The 26,206-nt window shown below is 44.3% G+C and overlaps 1 non-coding gene across 1 annotated transcript; it reads left to right on the top strand.

The window, feature by feature from the left end:
* The first annotated feature begins 1,928 nt into the window (after positions 1-1,928).
* On the top strand, positions 1,929-2,035 carry LOC131763129 (U6 spliceosomal RNA). Its single transcript, XR_009337528.1, has one exon. It is a non-coding gene; the product is annotated as a U6 spliceosomal RNA (small nuclear RNA).
* Positions 2,036-26,206: the final 24,171 nt, after the last annotated feature.

Genomic DNA, 26,206 nt, shown 5'->3' on the forward strand with positions numbered 1-26,206 from the left:
ACAGCATGTGGGATCTTCCTGGACCGGGGCAAGAACCCGTGTCCCCCGCATCAGCAGGCGGACTCTCAACCACTGCGCCACCAGGGAAGCCCTATTTGTAGTTTTTCAAGGAACCTCCATACTGTTCTCCATAGTGGCTGTATCAATTTACATTCCCACCAACAGTGCAAGAGTGTTCCCTTTTCTCCACACCCTCTCCAGCATTTATTGTTTCTAGATTTTTTGATGATGGCCATTCTGACCAGTGTGAGATGATATCTTATTGTAGTTTTGATTTGCATTTCTCTAATTAATGATGTTGAGCATTCTTTCATGTGTTTGTTGGCAATCTGTATATCTTCTTTGGAGGAATGTCTATTTAGGTCTTCTGCCCATTTTTGGATTGGGTTGTCCATTTTGTTGTTATTGAGCTTATACAGTCTTTCTTTCATTTGTTCTTCATTTCCACCCTCTCGTTTTCCCTAGGTCCCCCAGGCTCCCCTGCTGCACGACACTGTGTTATCTTTCCTTGGAATATTTGCACTTTAAACCCATGTGAATATGGCAAGTATAAGGCAGAAAGATATTTTGAATCGTATTTCTGGGCCTCACTGTGACCCTGGCGATCCAGTGATTAGGACTGGGTGCTTTCACTGCTGAGGCCCTGGGTTCAATCCCTGGTCAGGGAACTAAGATCCCGCAAGCCCCTTGGCATGGCCAAAAAAAAAAAAAGAGGCCTAATACTTGGAACAAATAGAGCCAGGGAACCTGGGTCAGCCTCAGAGTCACCTGGAAAGTTTCATGAAATGCAAATTCTAACTGCCCACGGGGAAGTCTCATCCAGGGTCTTTGGTATGGTTTCAACAATGTCTTTTTGTTCATGCACATTGGTGAGCACTCTGGGGAGGGGCTAGAAGTACAGTGAGGGCAAACCCTGGGGCACAGCATTTGGGGAAGCAGTTGCCCTGTACCCCTTGTATCACCCAGTCAGGGCCCTGCACTGGGGGCTTCGAAAAATGTGTGGAGGAGAATGGGTCTTTCCAGGGAACTGGAACCAGTGCCCAGGGTCAGAAAAACCCAGGTTATACCTATAAGGTCTCCTGACATGGCAACTCGATGAGTTTTCACTGTTGTCTTTTATTTATTTATTTATTTTTTTAATTTATTTTTTTTGTGTGGTATGCGGGCCTTTCACCGCTGTGGCCTCTCCCGTTGCGGAGCACAGGCTCCGGACGCGCAGGCCCAGCGGCCACAGCTCACGGGCCCAGCCGCTCCGCGGCATGTGGGATCTTCCCGGACCGGGGCACGAACCCATATCCCTTGCATCGGCAGGCGGATTCCCAACCACTGCGCCACCAGGGAAGCCCTTCACTGTTGTCTTTTAAAAACTCATATCTTTAAAGGTCACAGGCATGAGGCAATATTTCCACCTAAATCTCAGACCTAGAGATGTCTAAGAACTAATTAGAATTAATGACATTGACTTTTCTCAAATGGATGATTTTTAACATGCTGTATTAATTTCCTAGTGCTGCTGTAACAAAGCACCATAAATGAGGTAGCTTACAGTAACTATTCTCACCCAGTTCTGGAAGCCAGAAGTCTGAAATCAAGGCGTTGGCAGGACCATGCTCCCTCTGAAACGTGTAAGGGAGAATCTCTCCTTGCTTCTTCTAGCTTCCAGGGGTTACTGGCCATCCTTGGGATTCCTCAGCTTGAAGTTCCATTACTCCAGTCTCTGCCCCCATGGTCTCATGACTTTCTTCTCTCTGTGTCTGTGTCTCTGTCTCCCTCTCACTATAAGATGGCCTATCCCAATCCAACGTGTCCTCATCTTAACTTGATTACATCTGCAAAGATCCTATTTCTAAACAAGGTGACATTCATAGGTCACGGATAGACATGAATTGGAGGGGAGGAGGAGGGGGACACACTTCAACCCAGTCCTTGTGCTTGCTTCGGCAGCACATATACTAAAATTGGAATGGTACAGAGAAGACTGGCATGGCCCCTGCACAAAGATGACATGCAAATTCGTGAAGGGTTCCATGTTTTTCAAATATCATATATCACATATATGGACTCTAAAATATGACACAGATGAAATTTCCTACGAAACAGGAACAGACTCACAGACATAGAGAACAGACTTGTGGTTGCCAACAGGCAGGGGGGGTAGGGGAGGGGAGGATTGGGAGTTTGGAATTAGCAGATGCAAACTATTATATATAGAATGGATAAACAACAAGGTCCTACTGTATAGCACAGGGAACTCTATTCAATTTCCTGTGATAAACCATAATGGAAAAGAATATGAAAAAGAATATATATATACATATATATATGTATATAACTGAATCACTTTGCTGTACAGCAGAAATTAACACAACATTATAAATCAACTATACTTCAATAAAAAAAAATTTTGGAGGGGGCTATGCCACGCAGCTTGCGGGATCTTAGTTCCACGACCAGGGATTGAACCCAGGCCACGGCAGTGATAGCACCAAGCCCTAACCACTGGACCTTCAGGGAACTCCCGAATAAATTTTTTTTTAAATTGTTCACCTCTTGGTTTTTCATTTGATTTGGATTCATTCTCTTCACCTACCTCCAAATAAGCGGGGGTCTTTTATAAGGATTTAATGGATGTTGCCAATCATCTACGACCAATTTAAAAGACGAGAAGATACTATTCTCCACAGGTGAACTAACACATCAGATTATCAATGTGCTCTGCTCCCTTACAGAAATGCACACTTATAGGGGAGCAGCCTTTAGGGTTTGACCACCTGTATCCACTTGTATGTTTCCAAAGGTAGGAGACAGTATACCTACAAAGGATTTTCTATTTCTAGGAAGGTTGGGAAAAAATAAATAAAACTCCTACTGTTTACTTGAATCTAGAAAGGAATGAAAGCTCTCTTTTTAAGTTAGAGAAGGAATGAGATAGTGACAGGCAGACCTAATAGGTGAATTTTTATTTTAAGCGAAACAATGAGGAATCATCACTGTTTCTCAGTCTTAAGGATCACCAGCTTCACTTCAGTTCATAGTCAATTGAACCCCAGCGAAGCTAAGTGATTTCCCAAGGCCACACAGTTCATCAATCACCTAAAAATTACTTACTGATCCTCTGCTACATGTAAATTTCTATGCTGGGTAGCGTGGGGGCCAGAACGGAACACTTGACTCCAGCCAGATTCCTAGTCTCTTAAAATTGCTGGTGCCTCAACACCAACCAAGGGTGTGGCACCAAACCACCAGCAGCTACTGCATTCTTTATCTCCATGTACTTCTTTAAAAAGCCAGTATCACTTAAGAATGTTCTTGATCAAGCAGTAAAAAGTCATTAATTTTATCAAATCTTGATCCTTGCATACACATCTTAATATCTTGTGTACGAAATGAACAGGCATAAAGCACTTTTGTTGCATCCTGAAGTTGTCCACGAAAAGCCCTTCAGTTGCAAACTGAACGAGTTACATTTTTCATGAAATACCATTTATACTTCAAAGAGCACCTACCCAAACTAGAGTTATTCACATTTGAGTAATTGGCAGGCATTTCCTCAAAAATGAATAAAGTGAAGACAATTGACAGCATTTGTTTGTTGCCCATGATAAAATTTGAGCCTTCGAGTAACAAGTGAAATTTTGGAAAACTTGTGCCTACCACCATGAGCTTGACAGGTTCCCAATATTTAAAGACTTTGCTAATAAGATCTATAGTTGTATTCCAAAGGTAATTTTTTCTATATTACATAATGAAGTGTGTTAACTTTTATAAGACTTGCATAACTCAGTTGATCAATATTTCCCAAATGATCAATCCATGATGTTAAAAAACCAAGCATGGGTAAAATATCTATTCAAAGTGCAAGATGGATTTTAATGTAGCAGAATAGGAAAAGTTCATTGATATGGTTTTAGATTACACATTGCAACTTAGGAACCACCACTTGTCAAGTGTTGGGGGTAGTATCACACAATAGTCACAATTATCTAATAATCATCTAAAAACAAAATTTTCTTTCCCTTTCTAACTACATAACAGTGAGGATGAATTTTCTTCAAACACTTTAACCAGAACAACACATTGCAACAGACTAATGAAAAAGTAGGTGAGAACCAAACTGTCTTCTATTAGGCTAGGCCTTAATAAAACATTTTTAATGTAAAAAAACAACATCCTTCTCACTAAATGCTTCCCAATTTTGAAGAAGATCATTATTTTTTATTTTAAAAAATGTGTTGGGACTTCTGTGGTGGCGCAGTGGTTAAGAATCCGCCTGCCAATGCAGGGGACACAGGTTCGAGCCCTGGTCCGGGAAGATCCCACATGCCGCGGAGCAACTAAGCCCGTGCGCCACAACTACTGAGCCTGTGCTCTAGAGCCCGTGCTCCACAACAAGAGAAGCCACTGCAATGAGAAGCCTGCGCACTGCAACAAAGAGTAGCCCTGCTCGCCGCACCTAGAGAAAGCCCGCGCGCAGCAACGAAGACCCAGTGCAGCCAAAAATAAATAAATAAATTTATTATTTTTTTAATGTGTTATTGTTTTACCTAACATGAAATGGGTTTATTATTGGTATTGCTCTGGTCATCCCATGGAAGTATATGGATCCCACAAGCAAAATTTGACTCCGGTTTTGAGACGGACACACCACACACACTAAGAGGGTATGAAGAATTCTATTACTCACATAATCAGGCTTTCTGGGAAGAGCAGGGCAGGCTCCAAAGAAGGTCCAAAAACAGCTGAAGAAAGCAGGCGACTGGAGTCTTCTGGTGGTTAGGGGTGGGGCTGGAGTGAGGGCTCCCTCACATGGACCAGATCGTGCGTGGGCTGAACTTTTCCTTGGCACAAAGGGAGGCAGCTCCTTGAGCTTTGTCACTGGCTTCAGCTGTGGGGCAAGAGGGCCCGGTTAGGCACAGAGGCTGGAAGGTGTCAACACTCAAATAGCAACAACGGGGTCGGACTCCTTATTAAAATTCACCTTTGATATTGGACTGATGACTGAAATGTGGCCATGTTTCATTTAATTGAATTTGAACTTGTAAGAAACAAACCATTATGGTGTTCTATGAAGCCTGCAGGCTGGTTAGGGAGGTGAAAGTTCTGTTGAATGCCTTAAGGGCCCAGTGTTCTGTATTTTGCAAAGTGAAATTGTGCATTGGTCGCTATCAATAATATTTAGAACTGCAAAGGAGATACGAAGGGTCTTGGTGAGCCCTCATATTGTGGCTTTCGTAGGTGCAGAGATATGTGTGACCTTGGTTTATATTTTGGGTATCTGTGAAGCAAGAGATTCCTAGAGTTTTTGACCCATAAAGATGCAACCTTGGATAAGTAATTGTTGCTGCCACTTGGCTGGACCAGATGGCTGATTACTGGCAAAATGAACAACCCACGCGTCTGTAAACATGTGCAGCTGAGGCTGATTGTTGGCTAGGGATCAGGGCTGAGACGACTGCCTGAAGCCCAGTTAATTGTGCTGACCGTGCGTCCCGTCCTTAGTTAGGGAGGACCCCATAAAGGGATAAAAAGCAGAGCGCTCCATCACGTATAGCGATGGCAATGAGGTCTGTAAACCATTCAAACTACCATTGCTCTTCATCGTATCGACCCCAAGGCTCCCCAAGTAGCCAAGAGGTCTGGAGAGGGGTGACCTCTTCCAGCATGGTAGCATCTGGCAAAGGTTGTGAGACAAATGACCCAGGGCTACTTGAAAGGGGGCCTCAATGACATTCTCCAGGCCTTAAACATCAATTATCAAAACTTTCAACTTAGGCTGATTACATATGTAACAGAGGCTTGGGCGGACTCAGCAAATGCAGCATAAAGCAGCCAACTCAGGGTGTAAGCTCCCTAGCAGGCAGCAACACAGCTCAAAGAGCACACTGGCGGGGCGTCCCTGGTGGCACAGTGGTTAAGAATCTGCCTGCCAATGCAGGGGACACGGGTTTGAGCCCTGGGCCGGGAAGATCCCACATGCCACGGAGCAACTAGGACCGTGAGCCTGGAGCCCGTGCTCCGCAGCGGGAGAAGCCACTGCAGTGAGAAGCCCGCGCACCGCAACGAAGAGTAGCCTCCACTCACCACAACTAGAGAAAGCCCACGGGCAGCAATGAAGACCCAATGCAGCCAAAAAATAAATAAATTAATAAATTAATTTTTTTAAATAAAGGAAAAAAAAAAAACAAGAGCACACTGGCCTGCTAGCAGGCAGCAGCTCAGAATGCATGCCTGCCAGCAGGCAACAAAACCAGTTAGCAAATCAAAGCAGGAGAAGAGAGACCCTTGGAAGTGGTCACCACCTAGATACTCAACGGTTGGGTTCACTCTGCCTCCTTGGGGTGATCACAACATTTATTTACACAAAAATAAATAAGTAAACAAATCAATCATTAATTTTAAAATAAAATTTTGAATTCTCAGTTTTAATTTCTAACACAGTAAACGTCAATAGAAATATCCCACGTAAACAACAACTTTTTGACGCCCTCTCTATATTTTAAGGGTGTGAAGAGATCCTGAGACCAAACAGTATGAGACCCATTTGGTGTATCTATTTGTAAAACTGAAGCGAAAGTCTCACAAGACAACAGTTACTCATCTCTCACGTGATACACCCGGTTTTCTCCTCTATTCTTTTCTATTTCATCCTATAACAAATGCTGTTCATGCCTACGAATGGTTCATTAGCTACAGCTTGAAAACACACAAGTAAAGCATGAGGATAGTATGATGTCTTTGTGGGGCACTTTTTACTTAAATTAAACTTGGTTATTGTTGGAGAAAGAAGTATCTAAGGTCACATTGCCCCCGAGGATGAGGTTCTCACTTCTAAACAGAGTTGAATAGACCGTGAACTTAATGAAGCTTGGCTTTATGGCTCCTCACGCCAGGCCCCTTCTAGGGTCCTGCACCTATTTTTTATGGGTAATTTGGCACTCCTTTTTTTTTTTTTAAAGGTGGCCAGCCAATCTGTATAAGCTTCAGGCCTCACCAAACCTAGATCCATGCCTGCTTCTAAACCATTTTCCCCCCAGTATATAAGCTGGATTGTTTTAAAATAAATGCTTTGCTTTCCTAACTAAAAACAATGGTAGCAATCAGAAACACAGCTGCTGTTTGCATCAGGTCCCTTTAAAGAAACCCACGTGAGTTACTTATTTCAAGAAAAAGGGAGTTGATTCTAAGGATACATGTGCACTGGGACTTGAGAACCATCCAGAACAAGTCTGTCCCTTTTCCCCTTAGCAGCCCCATGGACTCTCTGCTTCTTTCTTGTGAGTCTGTCCTCCTCTCTTTACAACCGGGCTTCTTCAGACCCTCAACTCCATGGTCCACATTGAACCCTTACGTAGTTCTCATCCTCCATGGACCCAGCCTGCCTCGGTTTATTCCCTTGATTTACAAATTGCCAATCCCTGGATGAGCAAGCTGGTTCGCTCAGCTCAGGGTTCCAAGCCTGGCCGTGTCATAGGTTGCTGGGGAGCCTGAGATGGGCCATCCTTGGACCAAGTGCCCGGTAAACCACAACGGCGGGTGTGGGCACAGGACCAGGTGATACAAACCTGAGCCATTTAGGCCACAGAATCTGTAGACAGGGCCTTAATCCCTTAGAAGGGCTGGTCAGCAGACAGAAGTTATTCTGATCATTCAAGCTTTGAGTTTTTGCTCTATATTCTTAATTAGATTTTAGTTCACTTTTAACTTGAATGTTTTTGCAGTGCTGCTTCCAAATGTAAGTGTGTGTATTTGTGTTTACCTCACTTTTCACTGTTTAATTTTGGAGTACAAAGGAGAATTTTTATTTTTGGTATTTTCTATTTTTAAAAACATGTTTCTTTCAGAGCTTACTGATGTTCCAATTGTATTCCTCCCAGATTTTTTTGCTAATCATTGGAAAGTTGATGCAAGTGAATTATTTCAAAGAAGTATGTGCTACTCAGTTTCACCTAGATGTCACTCTAAAAAGGTGGTTATGACAAAAGAATCAATAGTACGTGTAAATAGGAGTTTCATGACGATATTCTTAGCTGCTGGAGAATTTCATTTGTGAGAAAGACACACAAACTCACTGTGAGAGTCAGTTCCAAAAGGTCTCCAATTTCCTTTGTCTCTCTTCAGTGACACCCTAGGATTCCGAGTGTGTCGTGGGCTGCGTGCCATTCCATGTTATTGCTTTGTCTGTTGTTGATGGCAAAACGTGTCTATGACTTTTTTTAAAATCTGGAAGCAGAAGGACCACATGAAGCATGTTTACAAATTTTAAGCCCTTCTGGATAGTTGCAGGAAAGAAGGCAGGAGAGGAAGGGAATTCACGCACAAGAAAGCCTACTATGGGCTTGGCACTATTTTTTTATTTTATAGCTGGTCTCAGGTACCACCCCTTTCTGAAGGTCAGCTCAGTAGAAGACTGCTAGACCCCATCCGATCCTTCCTCTGTAGCAGACGCAGCCCTGTAGGGCCGTGGTTTTCCAAGTGGGCTCCTAGGACCAGCAGCATGAGCATCACCTGGGAACTTACTAGGAAAGCACATCTTCAGGCTCTGCCCTAGACCTACCTAATCAGAAACCCTGGGGGTGGGATCTGACACTTGGTGGGTTTTTTTGTTTGTTTGTGGTATGCGGGCCTCTCACTGTTGTGGCGTCTCCCGTTGCGGAGCACAGGCTCCGGAAGCACTGGCTCAGAGGCCATGGCTCACGGGCCCAGCCGCTCCGCGGCAGGTGGGATCTTCCCGGACCGGGGCACGAACCCGTGTCTCCCGCATCGGCAGGCGGACTCTCAACCACTGCGCCACCAGGGAAGCCCTGACACTTGGTTTTAACAAGCTCCCCCAGGTTTCTGATGTAGGCTAGAATTTGAGAACCACCATTTACAGCAGGGGTCCCCAACATTTTTGGCACCAGGGACCGGTTTCTTAGAAGACAATTTTTCCACAGACAGCTGGAGGGTGGGGGTGGGGGGTGGTTCAGAAGGTAATGTGAGCGATGGGGAGGGGCAGGTGAAGCTTCACTTACTCGTCCACCGCTCACCTCCCGCTGTGCAGCCCAGTTCCTAACATGGAAATACTACTATGGACCAGTACCAGTCCACGGCCCGGGGGTTGGGGACCCCTGATTTACAGGCTTACATGTCAAGATATAAGGATATGCAACACAAACAGTACTTGGAGTAGGATCACAAGGGCCTATAACTCACATGTTACTTTGCTACTTTCCTCACTGCGCCCAAGCTCTCACTTCTCTCGGCATAATAGGCCAATAAATTGAGAGACAGAGGTGTTGGGGCAGGAATAGCAACTTTATTAGGAAAGCCAGCAGACAGAGAAGACGGTGGACTTGTGTCCCAAAGAACCATCTTGTCCGAGTTAGAATTCAGGCTTCTTTTATACTAAGCGGGGAGGGAGTAAAGTCAAACATTTCCAGGTTCCAGTCAGCCTCCAGAAGGGATATGTTAATTTCTTCCTTCCTGCAATCATTCATAGGTTTGCATGGTCAGGATTTTCCTGTAGCTAAACAAAGGTATTTCAGCTTAATGCTCATTACCTGGGAGGCAGGGGTCCCAGAGATGGGTCATTATGTGTAATTTAAGCTTATAGGCAACATCCCTTTGGTGATTAACTTGTAATAGAATACAAAGGTACTTCCCTATTACACTTTCAGGCCTTTATTTAGGTTATTCCTCTAACTAGAATACTTTCTCTCTCCATGTCCGGGGCCCATCTGTTGGAACCTTGTTTGTTTTTCAAAGCCAAACCAGTTCAAAAGCTACTTCCTCTAAGAAATTTTTCCAGATTCATTCACTCCTGTGAAATGTGGTGCCTGTCTTCTATAGGGAGTTCAAAATAGAACAAATTTTGGTCAGGAAGAAAAGTTAGAAGCTGACACATTTCCTTTGCTTTCTATCAGCAAGTCATGCCTGCTGTTCCTGCCTCAGGGTCTAACTGTTCCCTCCCCTGGAATGTGTTTACTTCAGATCAGGAATCAGAGATCAGAGGTCAACAAACATAGCCCACAGCCTATATTTGTACAGCCTCTGAGCTAAGAATGTTTTTCACGTTTTAAAATGGTTAGAAAAAAATCAAAAGAAAAATATGTTTTTGTGACACATGAAAAGTACATGAGATGCAAATTTCACTGTCCATAGATAAGGGATTGGTGGAACACAGCCTCACCCATTCATTTACATTGTCTATGGCTGCTCTCTTGCCCCAAGGGCAAAGCTGAAATAGTTGCAGCAGAAACTGTAGGGCCTGCAAAGCCAAAAATCATTACTGTCTGGCCCCTTACAGAAGAAGTTTGCAAACTCCTGCTCTAGGTAACCTCATGTTTCAAGCTTTCACTTTACTTAAGTCTCTGCTCAGATCTCACCTCATCAGAGAGGTCTTCCTGGACCACCCTTCCTAAATGAAACAGATGCCTCTGGACCTGTTCTGCATCCTTAAGATGCTTTGTTTTTCTCTGTAGCCCTTATCTTTTGTAGATGTTATGTATTTTAAAATTATAGGTCTCTCCTCAACAGAATCCAGCTTCATGAGATCAGAGTCTTTATTTTGGTTCATTACTACATGCCCAGAATGCTCTTAATTAACATTTAAATGAATGAATAAATATTCTCTAATAAGAATTCCTCCTAAGACATTTCCTGGTAGTTAAATTATTTTATTTTTATATTTGGAGGGACATGGGGTCATGTGTAACTAAGTGTAGTTTCTAGACTAAGGGATAGTAACAGAGGAAACTGGAGATATTGTTTGCCTTAAAAATAATGAACATACATTGTAGAATTTTTTTTTAATTAGAAGGACTGGAAGCAAAGCTTTCAGACATGGAGGCCATTTATCAAAACAACGCCTCTAGTTTGTAATAAGAACATCCAGAGTTGCTGACTGGAATTCTAGAAATTAATTTTGACCACTTGTTTTTTTATTTATTTATTTATTTTTTTTCAGTATGCGGGCCTCTCACTGTTGTGGCCTCTCCCATTGCGGAGCACAGGCACCGGACGCGCAGGCTCAGCGGCCATGGCTCACGGGCCCAGCCGCTCCGCGGCATGCGGGATTTTCCCGGACCGGGGCACGAACCCGTGTCTCCTGCATCGGCAGGCGGACTCTCAACCGCTGCGCCACCAGGGAAGCCCCTGACCACTTGTTTTTTTAAAGAGGTTTTAGAGACTACTTTGTCCCATTCTGTTTCTATTTCAAAATTCTTCCACATTTTAATCCAATTTTACAGATGTAGAATATAGGCAAAAAAAATGGGTTTCAAGACATAATTGCTGTTTGCTTTAGGGTAAGGAATTTTCTGGAGAAGTAGCCAGCATCACTCAAGAGCCTCAAGTGATCTTCCCATGCCCTCCCAACTAGAAGTCAGAACAGTGTTTGTAAATGAATAACCCATCTGCCTTTTCCTCCTTTTGTAAAGGTGTGGTGTCTTCTGTAGTTTTTTTTTATATATATAATTTATTTATTTTTGGCTGCGTTGGGTCTTCGCTGCTGTGCGGGCTTTTCTCTAGTTGCGGCGGGCGGGGGCTCCTCTTCGTTGCAGTGCGCGGGCTTCTCATTGCGGTGGCTTCTCTTGTTGTGGAGCACGGGCTCTAGGCGCACGGGCTTCGGTAGTTGTGGCTCACGGGCTCTAGAGCGCAGGCTCAGTAGTTGTGGCGCACGGGCTTAGTTGCTCCGCGGCATGTGGGATCTTCCCGGACCAGGGCTCGAACCCGTGTGCCCTTCATTGGCAGGCGGATTCTTAACCACGGTGCCACCAGGGAAGCCCCTGTAGTTTGTCTTTTAAACAGATTGCCTCATGTTTACCTTGTGCTGGTGAAGACAGCATGTTCACTGGGAATATGCCCTCTTCCCTTCCCCACTCAAATAAATAGAAGTATAGGAAAACAAACAAACAAAAAATAAATAAATAGATAGAAGTATCTACATGAAAGGACAGGTTTTATCATTACATTAGGGAAATTTATACAAATGACTTCTATCTGGAAAATCTGAATTGTGAGATTACAAACTTAGGGTAGTTCTCTCAGGAAGACTGTTACTGTCACTTTGGGGAGAATTATGACTTTTGTATTAAATTCTGAAAATTTTTTCTTGTATATCATAGTCTAACTCCCAGAAAGTATAAGCAATTTGGCTGTGGTCACACAGCTAGATTAGGACCCGGATGTCCTGCCTCCATCTCTGAGGGCTCTTTTCCTCTTCCCTGAATCCTTCAATGCTTTCCAAAAACACTTTCCTGCATTTTCCTCCTTTAAACCTACATGACGATGCAGGCAGCGTTTCCTTTGTTTATTATTAGTCTAGTTGTTGATTAAAAATAGAGAGAGACATTTCAATGCAATTTTTTAAAGGCATTTCTGGCCTCTGTTCAGTGAAATGTAAAAAGTTTACTACAGAAAATAAAAAGGAGTACATTCCTATATCAAGGAATAGTAGGACTTTTTGAGGTTCAGTGACTAGGGGAATAAAATGTGTGTGCTTGAAAGTACACTAAACAATTAGGTTCAGAAAATACTTTTCCAAATACTCTTTGGATCTAAAACAAGAAATCAATTTGACCTGGTACAGACACATCTGAAAGAGCTGTTACTGGGCTTCAAGAAACTGCCCAGGAGGACTTCCCTGGTGGCGCAGTGGTTGAGAGTCCGCCTGCCGATGCAGGGGACACGGGTTCGTGCCCCGGGGGAGGATTCCACATGCCGCGGAGCGGCTGGGCCCATGAGCCATGGCCACTGAGCCTGCGCGTCCGAGGAGCAACTAAGCCCGTGCGTCACAACTACTGAGCCTGCGCTGTAGAACCTGCAAGCCACAACTACTGAAGGCTGCGCGCCTAGAGCCCGTGCTCCATAACAAAAGAAGCCACCGCAATGAGAGAAGCCCACACACCACAACGAAGAGTAGCCCCCGCTGGCCACAGCTAGAGAAAGCCTGCGTGCAGCAACGAAGACCCAATGCAGCCAAAAATAAATAAATAAATGGATAAATAAATGTTAAAAAAGAAACTGCCCAGAAACAGGACTGAGATCACGGAAACAAGACTGAAGATCTGTTGTGACAGCAACTGACCATTCAGAAGCTTTACAATCCGAAGAAAAATGAGCTTGAGAAGAAACATGGGACAGCAACAAATCATCACCCTACACAGCGAGCCCTCTGATTTCTATGAAAGATGAAAATTCTGTCAGTTGAAAAGGCAGGAAAAAATGAACATTCTAGAAAAAAAATAAAGAAGAATAAACATTCTAACAATGAAACTTTTTTTTTTTTTGCAGTACGCGGGCCTCTCACTGTTGTGGCCTCTCCCGTCGCGGAGCACAGGCTCCGGACGCGCAGGCTCAGCGGCCATGGCTCACGGGCCCAGCCGCTCCGCGGCATGTGGGATCTTCCCGGACCGGGGCACGAACCCGTGTCCCCTGCATCGGCAGGCGGACTCTCAACCACTGCCCCACCAGGGAAGCCCTAACAATGAAACTTTTTAAGATTTTCTTTTTGTGAGAAACTGAGAGGAAAGTAGCACCTAAGTTATTTTAAAAAGATCACAATTTCACAAGTCCTGTGGCTTGGAACAAAAAAAACCCTGGGTTTAAGTTTTTGCTTGAGTTAACACTTTGTAAAACGATTTTTTTTTTTTTTTTACAACATACTTTTCAAAAGTAGGATGAATATGTATTGGGCTGCACCCCACAGGCCTGCAAGGCCTGCACTTGCCCAGCGTTAAGACTGAAGGAAGAGGGACTTCCCTGGTGGTCCAGTGGTTAGAATCCCACACTTCCACTGCTGGGGGCCCAGGTTTAATCCCTGGTTGGGGAACTAAGATCCAGCAAGCCACGCCACAGTGGCCAAAAAAAAAAAAGACCAAAGAAAGAGTCCCAAGCCAGCAACAGAGACATCAATGGTTTAATGGATGGGGAGCTTACATGTCTGAAGCAAGGTCCTGGAGTGACACCCCACCGTGTACCGGGTGGGCAGGACTCGGCAGGCTTTACTCCCTGGGGAAGGGGAGATTCCCAGTTATAGGGGAATTGACATCAGATGGGCTCACTGGTTACCAGGGAAACCAGCAGAGAGGCATGCCTCTCACCTGCCCTTTGATAAGAACAATCACCAGCTGGATCCCGGGCAAGTGGGGAGGTCAGTCATATGAGGAGGTGTAGGTGAAGCAGGCCCTGGTCAGGCAGGGGGTGTACAGAGAGCAAGAGGTCAGCCCCCTTGAGTGGCCTGACCGTACGATATGCCGTTTCCCGCTGTTACCTAGAGCTGTTGTGATTAATTAAATTTAAAAACAAAATAAAATTAAACAGGGGCAGTACCTAGATCAAAATATCTCTGTGCTATGAACAAAATAAGAGACATTAAAATATTTACTGCATGAAAATGAAAAATGAGGTTGGAGTCTACCTATGCTCTCGTTTTGATATATCTGTTTTTCTTTTGCCAAGCTCAGTAGACATTTGTTGTTTTGGTGCATATGTGTAGGTTGGATATCCGTTAAGGAGAGAGTGTATTGGATATTTGTTGTTGTTGCTGTTGTTTTTACCCAGCTCTACTCTGTAGTAATAGTTCCCTGATTTTGCTTTGGGGAACCACCCCCTACTCCACACTCTGAGCCCACATGCTTCAGGTGAACCTGAATCCACTCTGGCTCCTGGGAAGAAGTATGTGATGCTGGGTAAGCTGATCAGCAAGCCTATGTCTCCTGACAACAGTAATTGGTTCAGAGAAGAACACATGAGTCAAATCAGACCAATCAGGGCATAAAAGATTCAATTCCAAGAAATTGAGTTTATTGGTGGGTGACCTGGACCTATTTTTTCTCATTGGATGTGAATAAGAATAGAGCTACTCCTGTAATACATTGCAAAATGTTACAACCTTATGGAGGAGAATTCAGCAATATCTAAAGAGACTGACAATAGAATGCAACTCAAAACCTGCGATTTTTTCCCCCTATAAAAGGCGTTATTGGGACAATTAGTGAAATCTGAGTTATTATATCAAGTTTAATATCTTGTTTTTTATCACTGTGTTTTGACAACTGTACTGTGGTTGATAGTCTTGTTTTTAGATGATACACCTGACGTGTTGAGAGATAGTCACCACATCTGCAAGTCATTACCCATGATTCCAAAAAATTACATTATAAACATACACACGCAGATAGTATATGTATAAAGTAAGGGACAAGAAGAAGAATGATAAAACAAATGGGGTAAAAAGTTAACTAGGGCGGGCTTCCCTGGTGGCGCAGTGGTTGAGAATCTGCCTGCCGATGCAGGGGACACGGGTTCGTGCCCCGGTCCGGGAAGATCCCACATGCCGCGGAGCGGCTGGGCCCATGAGCCATGGCCGCTGAGCCTGCGCGCCCGGAGCCTGTGCTCCGCAACGGGAGAGGCCACAACAGTGAGAGGCCCGCGTACCGCAAAAAAATAAATAAATAAAAGCACACTGGGAAAGGCGGTCTCCGAATGGAACAGACCCAGAAGCAGCAGAGCAAGAAGTGGGTCGGGGTGACTTTACTGGAACCCTGTGTTAAGATTTAAATTAGTGAATTTGCTCTACCTCTGTCCTTTTCAGCTTGCATGAGTCAAATGATTCCTTTTCACAAGACTTGCTTGTGAAATATATAATTCACCAGATTCCAGAAGCTATTACATTTCTTTTGCTTTCTTTAATTCCTTTTTTTCAGTTGTTTGTTTTCATTCCTAAATGAACACTGAAACGACACACCAGAGGTCTAAGAAGCTACACACTTTGCTGGAAAAAAAAAAAAAAGAAGGACAAGGACAAAAATTACTTACGGAAACACAACCATCAAGAATTACATGGACAGGACTTCCCTGGTTGTCCAGTGGTTAAAACTCCGCACTTCCACTGCAGGGGGCACAGGTTCAATCCCTGGTGCCCCTGGTTGGGGAAGTTCCACATGCCATGCAGTGCAACTGAAAAAAAAAAAAATATGGACAACTCAACAACAAAAAACAACCTGATTTTAAAATGAATAAAGGACTTGAATAGGTATTTATCCAAAAAAGACATACAAGTGGCCAACAGGTATATGAAAAGATGCTCAGCATCCCTAATGATTAGTGAAATGCACATAAAACCACAATGAGATATCACCTCACACCTATTAGGATGGCTACTATTAAAACGACAACAACAGAAAATAACAAGTGCTGGTGAGCATGTGGAGATATTGGAATTCTTATGTACTGGTGGTGAGAATGTAAAATGGTGCAGCCACTGTGGAAAACAGTATGGCAGTTCCTCAAAAAATTAAACATAGAATTACCGTATGATCCAGTATATACCCAAAATAAATGAACCAGCATCTCAAAGAGATATTTATACATTCATGTTCACAGAAGCATTATTTGCAATAGCCAAAATATGAAAGTAACCCAAGTGTCCATTGATGGATGAATGGATAAAGAAAATGTGGTATATACATACAATGAAATATTATTCAGCCTTCAAAAGGAAGGAGATTCTGGGGCTTCCCTGGTGGCGCAGTGGTTAAGAATCCGCCTGCCAATGCAGGGGACACGGGTTCGAGCCCTGGTTTGGGAAGATCCCACATGCTGCACAGTGACTAAGCCCGTTCGGCACAAGTACTGAGCCTGCGCTCTAGAGCCCGCGTGCTACAACTACTGAAGCCTGTGTGCCTAGAGCCCGTGCTCCACAACAAGAGAAGCCCATGCCCCACAATGAAGAGCAGCCCCTGCTCGCTGCAACTAGAGAAAGCCCAGGCGCAGCAACGAAGACCCAACACAGCCCCCAATAAGTAACTAAATACAAAAAAAATTTTTTTAAAAAGAGGCAATTCTGACACCTGCTACAACATAGGTGAACCTTGAGGACATTATGCTGAGTGAAATAAACCCATCACAAAAGGACAAACACTGTGTGATTCCACTTACATGAGGTTCCTAGAGGAGTCTAATTCACAGAAAGTGAAATTCAGAAAGTTAAATGGTGGGTGCCAGGGGCTGGAGGGGAGGGGAGAATGGGAGTTAGTGTTTAATAGGTACAGGTTTCAGTTTTGCATGATGAAAAGTGTTCTAAGGATGGATGGTAGTAATGGTAGCACAACAAAGTCAGTAAACGTTTTTAAAAAATAAATTTATCTATTTTTGGCTGAGTTGGGTCTTCATTGCTGTGCGTGGGCTTTCTCTAGTTGTGGCAAGCGGGAGCTACTCTTTGTTGTGGTGCGTGGGCTTCTCATTGTAGTGGCTTCTCTTGTTGCGGAGCACGGCCTCTAGGCGCACAGGCTTCAGTAGTTGTGGCTCGCGGGCTCTAGAGCGCAGGCTCAGTAGTTGTGATGCACGGGCTTAGCTGCTCCATGGCAGGAGGGATCTTCCCAGACCAGGGATTGAACCCATCTCCCCTGCACTGGCAGGCAGATTCTTAACCACTGCACCACCAGGGAAGTCCCAATGTCAGTAAACTTAATGACACTGAACTGTACATCTAAAAATAGTTAAAGTGGTAAACCTCATATCATGTGTATTTTACCATTAAAAAAAAAATAGTTACAAGGACAAAGAACTTGCTGCCAGACAGACTGAACAACTTACACAGTTTGGCCAGAGAACAGCTAGAGTAAAAAAATAGATCACCCAAAGGAAGTAAAAATGTATAAATCCTGAGGAAAAATAAAATTTATGGTAAAACTCTAAGGTAAATTTATGTAGAAAATGTAGCAGAAAATCAGGAAGACAAAGTATTGTGGTGGGGAGGGGAGGGGAGGGAAAGAATAAATTAGGAGTTTGAGATTAACATATACACACTATTATTTATAAAATAAACAACAAGGACCTACTGTACAGCACAGGGAACTATACTCAGTATTTTGTAATAACCTGTAAGGGAAAACAATCTGAAATGGAATATATATATCTGAATCAGCTGTACACCTGAAACTAACACAGCATTGTAAATCAACTATACTTCAATAAAAACAAAAACAAAAAAGCAAAACAAAACAAAAATAAGTATTACTAAATATGCATCGCTAGACATGGGCCCTCTCAGCTATTCTAGAAATTCTGAGAAAGATTACCTTTCCCTGAAATACTCTTCCAACCTTCTCACAGATACCTTAAATTTCAGTCTTGGAGGTTTGTAACTTTGGCTTAAAGCCTTTCCCTCTGGCCTCACCATGATCCTAAGTTCAGAACTACAGTACAAAAGCCTAGTCAACATTTTCCACCAGTTCTTCAAACCAACGTATCCAAAAGTATTACCTTATTCTCCTCAGGATTCGTTCCTTCAGACCTTACCAGTTCTGCCAGTGGCTCCCCTACTCCCCCAAATCCCGCAGTAATTTTCCCTCCTCCACCTCCGTTGCCCTGAGAGGCACTTGGCAGCCTGGTCCTGGCATCTCCCTTCCCTGCCATTTCCATCTCTCCTGCTCATCCCTATTGTCACTACCCTTTGTCCCATCATTTCTGGATTTTGCTGTAACAGGATCCAAATGGGCTCAGCCTCTGCCTGTCCCAAAGGGAGAAGGCTAAACACAGCCGACGGCAGCAGGATAGCAGGGCAGAAGGAAGAGAGGGAGGGAAACAATATTGGAAAATTTTCAATAACTTGAAAATAAAATCAAAGGATGCATCACGACAAAAATGTAAAAGCTACCTTGCTTAACAAATTCCATTCCTCAACCACAATCCTTGTACACATATATTTCACACTTTTCCCCCAAATTTTCAAAAGATAGTCATGGATACTTCCTAGTAGTCTAGTCAGACGCTAGTCTGTGAATCACTGTAATTAAAGAAAGCCTGTAAGAATCAATCTGAATAGAATAACACAATGTATTGAGTCTGAGATTTTTTTTATCAAAAAATGTTCTCCAAGAATTACCAGGCTTTTAGAGGCCAGGGTGTCTTAAGAGGTTATAATACAAAGGTTATTGTTTAATAATAATTTTACAGGTTCTGATTTAAATGTGCTCTCTGTATCACTGGATCCTTAGGTAAAACTTGAGGGAAAGGGAGTCTCAGCTCAGTATAAGAAAGACATCAACAACAATAGTGTCAGGAGTTCCCTGGTGGCCTGGCGGTTAGGATTCTGGGCTTTCACTGCCATGACCCGGGTTCAATCCCTGGTCAGGGAACTGAGATCCTGCAAGCCATGCAGTGCAGCCAAAAAATAAAATAAAATAAAATGATAAAATACAAAAAAAACCACCCCAACTCCCAAACAACAACAACAACAACAATAGTGTCTACAACAGAATGGGCAGAATCAGACGAAAGTAAGCTGGGGGGGGTGGCGGGGGATGAGTATTTGCTAGGAAATTGTAGGACTGACTTAAACATGCATTAGTGGAGAAAAGTAATGGAACTCCTTGATCAATGGTTTCTCAAACTAGCCAGGCATCAGAATCACTTGAAGAGCATGTTACAGTTCAGATTCCTTGGCCTCACTCCTAGAAATTCTAATTTAGTAGGTTTGAGATGGAGCCCTGGCACATATATTTTTACAGAAATCCTCAGAAGACTCTAACACAAAGCCAGCTCTGGGATCCACTACCCTATGTTGGTTTCTCAAACTGGAGAAACCAGGATCTCCCCCAAATATGTCCATAGATTGAATCCCTCATCCTGGGATCCACAGACCTCATTTTAAGAAATATTGCACCTAATCACCCTGCATTTGTGATTTTATTTTGGCAGAATTATTTTATTCAGTTATAGATGTTTTTCCAGCCTAACACTCTTAGCTTTATTCTATACAGCTGTATATATAGCTGGCCAAACTGTGTGGCATGTGGGATCTCAGGTCTGTGACCAGATAGTGAACCTGTGCCCCCTGCAGTGGAAGCACAGAGCCTCAACCACTGGACCGCCAGGGAAGTCCCAACACACCTATATTCTTAATAGTGAACATATTCACTATATTTGTAACCCAAGCTCATAGTTGGAGAAACCAGTTGGAGAAACATTGTATTCGAAATTGTTTAAAGACCCTGAGATTTAACAATGTGGTAACCGGAGTTTCTGATTTGGGCTCAATTAATTCCTAAAGAAAGTTCTCAGGGGGAAAAAAAATGAGGACTGTGTGTGGGGGTACAGGTGGGGGGCAGGGAAGGGAGCAGGTAACATATTAGTCCTTGAGGACAGAATCTGTGGCTTTTAAAAGCCCTTTCACCAGGGCCTGGAGCAGGAGCTGGCATAGTAGGCAGTCAACAGATACTTAGGAAAGAAGGAAGGAAGGAAGGAAGGAAGGGAGGGAGGGAGGGAGGGAGATTATGTTTGTCATAACCAGATCCTTTGCCTGTATTTGCAGCTTAGCAAGCCATATAAAAAAAACCTATAAAAAGCCATTTTTGAGATAATCAAGGAAATTTGAATAGGGTTTGAGTATTGCATGTTATTAATTTATTGAAAACCTTATTAATATTAGTTTATTTTTTTTAGATGCTACTAATTTACTATGACTTTTGCTAGGTGCAATCATGGCCCAGTGATTTATTAGCGATGTAAAAGGTCCTTTCCAGGGAGAGATGTACATTGAAGAATTTACGAGTGAAATTCAGGACGTCTCAAGCAATAGATGAAACAAAATTCACAAATCGTTGCTAACTGCCAAAGATGAGTGGTTTGTATTCAGGGGCTTGTTACAGCACACGTTGTGCTAGTCTTTCTATGTCCCTTTATGTAACAAAAGGTAAAGAGCCTCTTTCCTGAGAGAAACCGGTCTTCTTTGTCCTAAGGCATGTGTATGTAATGAATTAACTTTGCTCCTACGTAACCAGGTCAAAGCATTTCTGTGTGGTCCCCGTGGTTCCTCTTCAACGACTGAGAACATTTTAGAGAGAAGTAAAACCCATAATCCAGAGGGGGTGCCCCGTTAGGAAACAGGAAGGCACAGTCAGGGTTTACCTAATCTTTCTTTGCCTCAGCTCATGCACGTGTGAAATGGGGATAATAATACCCACCTTATAAGTGGTTGAGATGAACTGCCTGCCCTTCTTGTTGTCCTGGACAACAAGATCGTGCGCTGTCTGAACGTGGTGGCTTCTGCCCAAGGCCAAAACAGGGGATGAGGGAAGCGGAAGCATTGGAAGCAATGTTTGTGGGCACACGCCTCTGGACGCAGCCCACAAGGCCCTGCTTTCCTATCCTGACCCCATGACCCTTAAGCTGTGTGATTTAGGGCAATGACTTACCCTCTCTCAACATCAACTGCTTCTCCCGTGAAACAGAGATGGTATCACCCAACGTGCTGCTGGGAAGACTGAAGCATTGTAGGTAACGGGTCTGGTGGTCTGCATCGTATACAGCAGATGCTCAATAAGTTAGTGATACAGGCAGGAAAAGCCTCTCATGGCTGCTCTCCCACCACGGCCACTCAGACCTCACAGGATTCTTTGCACCTTGGATTTTAGATGCTGATAACTGGTTTCTGTAAGGTGAGGTCAGGGCAGAGAAGACCCAGGGAAGGGTTGGTAGGCTGCTCGAAAGACACCCTCCATGGCTTCCCTGGTGGCGCAGTGGTTGAGAGCCCGCCTGCTGATGCAGGGGACACGGGTTCGTGCCCCGGTCCGGGAGGATCCCACATGCCGCGGAGCGGCTGGGCCGTGAGCCGTGGCCGCTGAGCCTGCGCGTCCGGAGCCTGTGCTCCGCAACGGGAGGGGCCACAGCGGTGAGAGGCAGCGCGTACCGCAAAAAAAAAAAAAGACACCCTCCATAAGGGCTGATGGTGGGGTTTTAGGTGAGGGAGATGAGAAGGAGAATGCTTGCAAGAGAGGCAAGGGGAATTCCTGGAACAAATAGCGAGGGAAAAGAGGGCAGAGGTATGCTCCAAGGGACACACGGAGGACTGGCATTACCTGTGAATATGAACATCTCCTATAAATAGAGAAGAAAGTTAGATAGTGCTTATTATAGGCCGATGATTATTCAAGGTGCTTTATGTATGTTAATTCACGCAAACCTCTCAGCAACCTCTGAGGTATGTACCATTATCACCTCCATTTTACATGTGCATGAACTGAGACAAAGAGCAGTTAAGTAACTTGCTTGAGGTCCCCCAGCTGGTAGGTGGTGGGGCTGGGTCACACCAGGTAGACTTATTTTAATGTCCTTCCACCAAACCATGAAACTGATCGTGATTGTGCGCCCCTGTGTTGAGGATGTCACAAAAAGTCAGGCTTACCACATCTTGGTTGATCTTTCTTCCCCTGAAAATTGGGTCACCCTAACAGTCCCTGGTTTACTCATCCAAGGCACTTTCAGTCTCCAGCATCTTTTCTTTTTTCCTCTTGGCTTGTCCCTTGTCTGTTCTCAGATGGGATGTCCTCTCTGTTCCCATAGAGCAGTCTGGGTTCAATTAGAGAAAAAAACACCGCCACTAGGAGTGATATATAACGTTATAAGCACTGAATAATTTTGTGAGCTAAACAGCCTATGTATGTACTGGGGCCTGAAGTCTCCAGGGCAGGTATTCCAGAAGTGAAGATGAAGATGGATATGAAGTGGGGGAGATCAGGGACAAACTGGAACGCACAAGCATGAAGCTGGAACCAAAGGACAGACCGGAACTCACATATGTCTTTCAAAAAGCCTCCAAGTTCAAGGGAGTGGGTGTCCTATAGGAAAAGCCAGAGCCCTCCACTGTGGAATTAACCACACACCTGGCTCGGGAGTCAGAAGCTGAAGGAGGATTGGAGGGGTAGTGAGCTCAGTGGCTGCCCGCGCCAATGAGTTGAGCCAGGAGCTTGGGCTACGACGGTGCCTCACACCCCAAACCAGTCTCCGGAGAAGGAATATGGCTACGGTTTCACTTCTGCCCTCCAAATTCCACCCCAGATGTCTCTTGTGGCCCATGCCAACCTGGAACTGTGCAGGGAAGGGAATTGGGGGAAGCGTAGTTCCAGTTTAACTAAATTGCTACAATGAGGGTCACCCTACTTTTGCTGAGGAAGCCCCATCATTCTTTCTCTGGCTGTCAAGCTGAGGGGGAAAAAAAAAAAAAACCTCCTGCCCAGGCAATTTCCTCTTTTTAACATTTACTTTATGTTTTGTTTTAGAGCAAAAGTGGAATTATTCCCTGCTGCCAGCCTCTGCTCTAAACCCCTGTGTGTCCTCTGCGTCTCTTCAGAACCACCAACACCCTCTGCCCTTGGGCCTCTTCTCTCCACAAGTAGGTTGTTATCCTAATCAAAACAGTCACCAGTGGTTTGATGAGTTTGGGAAACGAAGCTAATTTTTTTAGGGTCTTAATTATATAATTGCTATGTTCCAAAAAAAAAAAAATATATATATATATATATATATTTTTTTTTTAAGTCTCGGAAAGTGTCTTTTGAATATGCCATAATTATATGAAGTAACATAAGTGACACTGTAATATGATCTACCATACTGATCTCCAGGGTAGGTGTAAGCACAGAGTTGCTTTTATTTAAATATTCTAACAATTAGAGGTAGCAGAGCCTAGGTGAGAGGTTGTCACTCTTTGGCCTGTGGCAGAATCCTCTGGAGGGCTGGTTAAAACTCTGCTGGTTCCCATCGCCAGAATTTATGGTTCAAAAGGTCTGGGGTTGGCTTCCCTGGTGGCGCAGTGGTTGAGAGTCCACCTGCCTACGCAGGGCACACGGGTTCGAGCCCTGGTCCGGGAAGATCCCACATGCCGCAGAGCAACTAAGCCCGTGGGCCACAACTACTGGGCCTGCGCTCTACAGCCCGCGAGCCACAGCTACTGAGCCTGCGTGCCACAACTACTGAAGCCCACACGCTTAGAGCCCGTGCTCTGCAACAAGAGAAGCCACTGCAATGAGAAGCCTTCGCACTGCAACAAAGAGTAGCCTCCGCTCACTGCAGCTAGAGAAAGCCCGTGCGCAGCAACAAAGACTCAACGCAGCCCCCCCCCCCCCAAAAAAAAGCCCAGGAACTTGCAGTTCTATTGAGTTTCCAGGTAATGATGGTGCTGCTGGTCTAGGAGCCACACTTTGAGAACCACTGGTCTTGTGGTTAAGATCACAGGCTTCTAGGCCAGACATCATGGGTTGGACTCCCAATTCACCATCTGTCTGCTGTGTGACCTTGAGCAAATTACTCAATATCTCCATGCCTCAGTTTCTTTATCTGTGAAATGAGGATAATAATGACACTTACCTTTGGGGGTTATTGTGAGGTTTTAATAAATTAATCCACATAATGTATGGATACTTTATTTTTTTATTTTGTAATTTATTTATTTTTGGGTGTGTTGGGTCTTCATTGCTGCATGTGGGCATTCTCTAGTTGCGGTGAGTGGGGGCCACTCTTTGTTGCAGTGCGTGGACTTATTGCAGTGGCTTCTGTTGTTGCGGAGCACGGGCTCTAGGCAAGCTGGCTTCAGCAGTTGTGATGCGTGAGCTCAGTAGTTGTGGCTCACTGGCTCTACAGCGCGGGCTCAGTAGTTGTGGCACGCAGGCTTAGTTGCTCCACAGCATGTGGGATCTTCCCGGACCGGGGCTCGAACCCGTGTCCCCTGCATTGGCAGGCAGATTCTTAACCACTGTGCCACCAGGGAAGTCCGTATGGATACTTTATGCATCTATAAAATACTTTTATCCACATAAAATATGGATACGGCACACAGTACATATCAAATGTTTGCCATTATTTTAATTCAGAATGTTTTGTTGAGTCAGTGATTACATAGCAAATGCATATTATAAAATATTCCAGATCCACAGATCTTTTACACTCACAAAGGCTGAGTCTAGGAAAAATGGAAGTTTTAAATTTAATTTCTAAGTAATCGGTTGTGGACTTCCTTGGCAGTCCAGTGGTTAAGACTCCGTGCTGCCAGTGGAGGGGGTTCGGGTTCTATCCCAACTAAGATCTCACGTGCCACAGGGCTAAAAGATTAAAAAAAAAAAAAAAAAGTAATCAGTTGTGAAATTGTCATGTCTCTTCCTATTTGTCCCTTAGTATTTATCTACTTATCACGGAGCTTGGAAATACCCAGCAAATGCATTAGGAAAAAAGAGAAATATAGCAAATGCCAGCTCTTTTACAAAACATTATCATTTAAGGGAAAAGGTAGCATTAGGGCAAAGTTTGAGTTCAATTTCCTAGTTGACCACATGGTGGCAGCACCACACGGGATTTTGCAGAAGAGGAGTACTGCTCAAAGTCGCCTCCCGCATACCCGCTGCACGAGGCTGCCCTCCTGGACTCTGAACTCCACTTCCTGGATCTCAGTCCCTTTCTTATCCTTGTTTAGGCTTTAGACCATCCGTGGACCGAGCCCCATTCCTGTTGGGGACTCGAGGGTCAATTCACGGGTTAGAAAAACAGAGTTTCACTGCAAGACTAATTTGTAATTCGAAACAGCTCCCTGGGCGACTCCGAGCCTCAGTTCCCCCGGTGTAAACTAAGACAGTGGAATAGGTGCTCTCCGCGGTCATCAGCCCAGGGTTCCAAGTTCCGAATCAGGCTTGTAGGGGGTGTCCACAGCAGGCAAGTGGGTTCACAGTCCCCGGTGATTGCCGGCTGCAGGAATCCAGGACCCGCCACTGTGTGCCAGAGACCAGCACGATGCCCTCCGGAACATCCTGTTTGGGGCCTAAGAAATGTAAAACTTTGTGTGCTGTATTAAAGCAAACCAGGGTGTATCCGGAGATTCCGTGGAAAGTCATGTCAATTTCTAACGTAAAACGGATTACTTCAATGAGATTACATGCCTCAGAAGACTTTTTCAGGGACCACCTGTCCACTCTCTTCTGCCTTTAGGGTTACCTCGGTGGAGCCTGTCACTTTGAGCAAGTGTTTTTGTTTAATTGAGGCCTAAAGGGTTTTGTTGAACTGAAACCTCTTTTGGAGAAGGATGCTCCGGCGCCCTCTGGTGACTTATCCCAAGTAATGCATCACTCGCCTTAAAACGCCTCGCTTTCAACTTCTTACACCAAATAATCCAGTTTTTGCCTTCTGAGTCCTATGTTAGCCTGCTTCTGGATTATTACTTTTACTGCTAACTCTATGAACCACACCTCAGCCAAGTATGGTTATGAGATTCAGTGTTGGAAATATAGACTCCAGGAGAGCTTAGAGCGGGAAGCACGAATAAACTAACCTGGCAGGAGTGCCAAGTCTTTGACGTTGGCTCATTTCATAGGAAAAGAACATGCCTTAGGAGAGATGGTTGTCAGTCCCAGCGGGGCGAGGGAGTGTCTGTGACGAGCCTCATATTTTCTGTGCTTAC

Source organism: Kogia breviceps, chromosome 9 (assembly GCF_026419965.1).
Source record: "Kogia breviceps isolate mKogBre1 chromosome 9, mKogBre1 haplotype 1, whole genome shotgun sequence".
NCBI lineage: Eukaryota > Metazoa > Chordata > Mammalia > Artiodactyla > Physeteridae > Kogia > Kogia breviceps.